This window comes from Loxodonta africana, chromosome 18, assembly GCF_030014295.1.
Source record: "Loxodonta africana isolate mLoxAfr1 chromosome 18, mLoxAfr1.hap2, whole genome shotgun sequence".
NCBI classification, from domain to species: domain Eukaryota; kingdom Metazoa; phylum Chordata; class Mammalia; order Proboscidea; family Elephantidae; genus Loxodonta; species Loxodonta africana.
In genome coordinates, this window is record NC_087359.1 from 4,734,981 (window position 1) to 4,741,255 (window position 6,275).

The following is a 6,275-nucleotide window of genomic DNA, read 5'->3' on the forward strand; positions in this document are numbered from 1 at the left end:
AACAAAATTATCACTTAATACTCTTTTTAAAGTATTAATGATAACAATGACAAATAGTGATTCCTAGAATTAGCATGGGAGTTAAAAAAAAAAAAAAAAGACTACTTGAATGCCCCACTGGTACAGATCTTTAAGCAAAACAGGGTTAACTTTTCTTGGTGTCTCAATCTGGAAAAACTGAGGTTGCTAGCTGACCTGCATGGTGGGACTCCCTTGCCTTGCTGACTGTGTGGGGTGAGGGTGGGGGCGTCTTCCGCTGCACCATCACCTGCCTTGTTGTCTGTGTGGGGTGGGGGGGGAGCATCTCTGCTGCACCATCACCAGGCTGTCAAGCACTGTCAGGGCCACATATTGAGGCGAGAGGTTCTTAAGCAGAAGCAAGGCAATAGTTACCCCTCCAGCATTCCATCATCATCATTCACAAAGCTTGTCTCTTTCTTAACTGCATTGTGCCAGTTCTGGAGCTTATTCCAAGAAAATCACGTGCCAGGACCCATGCTTGTAGGAGGTTATAAACAACGACCTTCATGGTGTTCACAAAACAAGCCTGTAGCAGAACATAGTAGGTACTCAAGAAGTGTGTGCTAAGTTAGTGAATTTGTGGATAATCATAAACTAAGTGAAGGCTATGTGTGGAGAGGGCCAGGAGAAGAAACATGGGAAGGCCCTGTTTAAACAGCACCCTTCTTTCACATAACTAGAGTTGGCAAGGGAACTCTTACACTCAGGCCAGTTTGGTGTGAAGGTGTTATTGGTGACAAGTTTAAGGTGAATTTAACACTCCTTAATCTGCCTTTCCAGGGTTCTCTTCCTCTTCTCCCCAGTAAAGTACTCTCTGTTCCCCTCCATGGACGTTCTCTGGGGACACTTGGTAATCTTTTACCTCGCATATCTTAGCTCATTTTATTCATTCTTCTGCTTATTGTAATCTTACCTGTCCTTTGGGGCTGAGGATGAAATGCTACTCCTACTATGAGGCTTTCTCTGTTTGCCTAACCTCTTTAAAGTCCTATAGCACTTTACTTAGGGATCTGTGCATAGCACTTTACTTAGGGATCTGTGCATTACTTACCACATAATGTCCTCCACTATCATTGTTTGTGAACGTGTTTGTCACATGTACTAGATGATACAATTCTTAAGGGTAGGATCGCATACGTTTGTTTTTATTGTCCAGCATGACTCTTGACACCAAGTAAGTACTTGGCCAATATTTACATAAAGGAAAGAATGAAGGAAAGAAGGACGGAGGCAGGAAGACAGAAAGGAAGGAAGGAGGGAAAGCAGGAAGGAAGCAATAAAAGAACATAATAGAATGCCAAGTTGGAAGGAGTATTAGAGGTCACCTGATCTTTACATGAGTTCCTTCTATGTCTTTGGCTTCACAAGAGAAACAAAACCAGTGAAGTGTATAAATACACATAGAGAGAGATTTCTATCAAGGAAATGGTTTACAAGGTTGTAGAGGCTAGAAAGTCTCAAGTGCATGAGTCAGCCTGGAGGCTTCTCCTGACTCACGTAGCTGCAAGGGCTGGTGAGCCCAAGATTGAAAGGTCAGACAGCAGACCTCTGACTCACAGGCTGCAAAGGCTGACACATACTAAATCGGCAGGTAAACTGCTAGCTCAAGTTCCAAGAATCAAAGGTCAGATGAACAGTTGCAGGATCCAGAGCTGGCAAAAGACAATGAGTTTTTGTTTTGTTTTGTTTTTTCATGGTTTAAGGAATTTTTATTAAAGCAAGAATTTTATAATCCAAATTACGTTTCTTGCTCAGTCATCAATTCAGTCATCTAAAACAGAAGTGACATTCTGAGCTATTCCACAGTAAAGAATTACAAAATTAAAGGAAGGAATGCTTTAAATTTTTGTACTTTGCTGAAAATTCTTTTTCCCAAGGTCTATAAAACATTAATTTGTTTTTATATTTTACTATTTTTTTTCCATTTTTTTGTTTTTTGTTGTTTTTAAATGAATAAGTAATCTAGGACTAGCATTTGTCTGCTAGACCTGGCATTTGCTCGGTACATAAGGTTCAAAGTTTCCTTTCCTTTTTATTTATTTATTTATTTATTTTAAATTTTGCAATTTTTTTTTCCACAGTATTTAAGTTTTTCGATGTTTACGTATTTTTCTTCGGTGAAGCACGAGTTTCTTTTCGTGGTCCCTGATCATTTTAAACAGTTGGAACACCAGTGGCACTGTTAACTGCTTTCTGGGCAGCCTCTTTAGCTTGGTGGGCTTGTAGTACAGCTACAGCTTCTCAACCTTAGAACGAAGAGACTCTGGAGACTCAAGCATATGAAGAAGTTCTGAATTATCAATCTCCAACAACATGCCAGTGATTTTACCGGCAAGAGCAGGGTGCATGGCTTGAATAAGAGGAAACAGCCGTTCACCCAACATTTGCTTTTGCTCTTGAGGAGGGGCAGATGCCAACATGGAAGCAGTCAGAGGTTCCTGACCTTGCACATGAACAGCAGGCTGCTGCATGGTGACTTGGGGCTGTGCATTAAGATGCTGCTGAGGATTGCGAACTCCTGCAGCGTATTCATATTGGGGAACGGTGCGGACAGCAGGAGTAGCCGCGGCAGCAGCTGCTGCAGGACGGGGACCCATGGTCTGTGTTGATGTGTTAGCAACACGTTGTGCTGACATGACTCGTGGAACTTGTGAAGAAGCTGGTCTCATAGTACTAAATGGTGGTCTAGGAGCAGCTGGGCGGATAGCACCGGGCATATTTTGGAATGGATGAGGGCTGGCACCCTGAGCAGTCCAGCGAGGACTTGGTCTTAATTGAGCAGTTTGGCTAGGAGGATAGTATGCAGCACGGCTCTGAGTCTTGGGAAAGCTGCCATGAAGTAACCTGAAGGAGGTGCTGGCTGGTAGGGGTCGATTACGGGCTTGGGCGCAGCTCTCACACTTGCCATTCTCTGCATATACTGGTTAGTGGGGTGAGCCTGGCGCTCTTCTTTGCGCTGAGCTGAAGCTACATACAAGGCTTGGTGGCCACAATTCTACCATTCATTTCTGTAACTGCTTGGCTTCTTCTGGGGAGGAGAAACATACAAAACCAAAACCTTTGCTGCGACCGCCCTCCATCATAACGTTTGCGCTAGTGATTGTACCCAATGGAGAACACTCTGCGGAGACGTTCATCATCAATACCGGCATCAAGACTTCTCACATACAAGTTAACACCCTGGTATCTGGTGATCCTGTCTTGCTTCACCTGTTCGAATTTGCGCTTAAGTTCCGTCTGTCGTTCCACTTTTTTCTCAGCTCGACCAACATAAATTTGTTTCCCACTGAGCTCCTTTCCGTTCATCTCATCCACAGCTTTCTGTGCATCTTCATGCCTCTCAAAGCTCACAAATCCAAAACCTTTGGATTTTCCACTTTCGTCAGTCATTCCTTTCACACTTAAGGCAGGTCCAAACTTGCCAAAGAGATCCTTAAGGCGCTCGTCATCCATGTCTTCTCCAAAATTCTTGATGTAAACATTGGTGAACTCTTTTGCCCGAGCTCCGAGTTCTGCTTCTCGTTCTTTACGAGACTTAAATCGCCCAACAAATACTTAACGGTCATTAAGAAGCATTCCATTCATTTTTTCAATAGCTCTTTCAGCTGCTTCTTGCGTCTCAAAATGTACAAATCCACAGCCCTTGGAACCATTTTCGTCACAAACCACCTTACATGAGAGGATGTTACCAAAAGCAGAAAATGTATCATACAACGCTTTATTATCAATGGATTTGTCCAAATTTTTAGTGAATATGTTGCCCACTCCACTTTTGCCAAGCGATGGATCACGCTGAGACCGCAGGATGCGTACCGGCTTGCCCTTTATAACGTCAAAATTCACGGCGTTCAAAGCACGCTCCGCGCCCGCCGGCTGCTGGAAGTTCACAGAGGCTTAGCCCGAAGAGCGGCGGGTGGTCACGTCCCTGCAGACCCGGACGGAGAGGATGGGCCGGCCGGGCTGAACTGCTCATGGAGCATCGCCTCGGTCACGTCGGGGTGCAGGTCCCCCACGCAGAGCGAGGCCGTGGGGTAGCTGGGGGCGCTGGGGTTCATCTCGGCACGGCTGCCCGCAGGGCCACAGGCCGCCGCGACCTTTCCGTGAGGGGAGAGCGAGCGCTGGGGCCGGGCCGAGCCGGGGGATGGGAGCGGGTAAGCGTAGAGGGACAAAAACCACCCGGAATGGAGAACTACTCAACGGCCGCAGAACGGGGTCGATCCGCTGCCGCTGGCTGCTGGCTGGGAGCGAGGGTGGCGGTGTCGGTCTGGCAGCGGGAAGGCCTCGGTCTCTTGGTTCCTTCTTGGAGCTGCTGCGGGCCGCGGGCGGGCGGGCCGGTGGGTCTCGGCTGCTTCACCGGGTTATTTTATAAAAGAGGAAGATAAAAAAATAAAAGTCTCCGGAGGGGGAAACGCGGATTTTTTGTAAATTTTTGGGGGGGGTTTTTAAAAGGTTTTTTTATTTTTTTGATTTTTTAAATAATAAATGTGTGTTCAGAGCACGGAGCACACACTCCGCACTCCCTGCACTAACCGCCGGGGAGAAGGGCAAGACAATGAGTTTTGACAGAAAGTCCACATATATTGGATGCAGGTCACATCCCCAAGAAAATCTCTTTCAACTGATTGGCTGCTCATAGCAGATCTCACCACAGAGGTAATTACAGTGTATCAGGTCTCATTATGAAGCAGTTACATCATTACATAGCTATCAAGCTACATCATAACTGCCACACCACTCAGAATCATAGCCCAGCCAAAATGACACATAACTTTAACCACCATAGTACACCCCTTGTCAACTTGGCACCCATAAAAAAAAACCCATACACATCTCTAAATTAAGACAATTATGAAGTCATACTTGCATCTAACATGACACAACTAACACACATACAACCAGAAATGCACTAGCCCTGTCTACATCTTATATTTTATAAATTAGGAAAACAAAAATATTTGGTGTACACATACAAGGAAGAAATACTCCTAACAATTACAGTCCTCAGTTCTCCAACTGGTCACATGGTTGTAACTAGTATTAGAATTACCTTCTTCCACCATCCATTCTGTGTTCCCTTTACCCTCAGCAGGCACCTCAGCTGGTCATGGTTCTTTGCCTGGTAGGGTGAACCAAACCTTCATTCCTGAAGGGTCCGAGCTATTAGTAGTCCTATTGGAATTGGGTTGCCATAATTTTCCATTGACTTCAGTCATGGGGCATAACAGTACTAAGAGATGTCTGAAGAGATCTCCTGTATTCCAGACATACTCTTCTTTACCTCCATTATGTTATATCTATCTGATTTCCTCTTGGTAATAAGGATCAATCACTCCACCCAATATGGCAACTCACTTCTTTGCCTGCCGATCCAGAGGCATGAGGATTCCAAAGTGGCTGGCTGGCATTCTTGACTTCCAGTTCAATGGAATCAGTGATATGTCTCCTGGTGGGAGCATTCCTCCCCTTGGAACTAAGACCTCTAGACCAGCAGAGCATAGGGTCATGGTGACAGAAAGCAAAAAAATTGTGAGTGAGCCACTAGGGTTAATAGTGAGTGGTGCTACTCCCATTTCCAACCCTCGATTCCTGGACCCATGAATCTGTCTTTGAGGGAAACAGCACCTTGTATTGGACCCTGGTTTAGAGCATATGAAGCCTAGTAGAGAACATTGCCCCAACCCAGCAGGCATTGTCACCTAGCTGGCACTGTAATAATGTCTTTAGAAGGCCATTCCTTCATTCTATCAAGTCAGCAGATTCAGGATGATGTGGAACATGGTAAGACCAGCGAATTCCATGATCATGGGCACATTGTCACACTTCATTTGCTGTGAAATGAATCCCTTGATCCAAGGCGATGCTGTGTTGGATACCATGGCAATGGTTAAGGTATTCTGTAAGTCTATAGATGGTAGTTTTGGCAGAAGCATTGCACGTAGGGAAGGCAAATCCATATCCAGAGTGTCTATTCCAGTAAGAGCAAAACACTGCCCTTTTCATGATGGAAGCAGTACAATGTAATAAACCTACCATTAAGCTACTGGCTGATTCCGTTTAAGGATGGTGCCATGTCGAGGACCCAGTGCTGGTTACTGCTGCTGGCAGGCTAAGCACTCAGCTATGTATGGCTGTAGCCAAGTCGGTCTTGGTGAGAGGAAGTCCATGTTGATGAGCCCCTGCATAACCTCAATCTCTGTTACCATCACCACTTTGTTCATGAGCCCTTTGGGTAATGATGGGAATGGCTGGGGAAA

General features: G+C 45.3%; 1 pseudogene; it reads right to left on the bottom strand.

The window, feature by feature from the left end:
• Positions 1 to 1,691: 1,691 nt before the first annotated feature.
• On the bottom strand, positions 1,692 to 4,103 carry LOC100674662 (polyadenylate-binding protein 1-like; annotated as a pseudogene).
• Between the last annotated feature and the right edge of the window lie 2,172 nt (positions 4,104 to 6,275).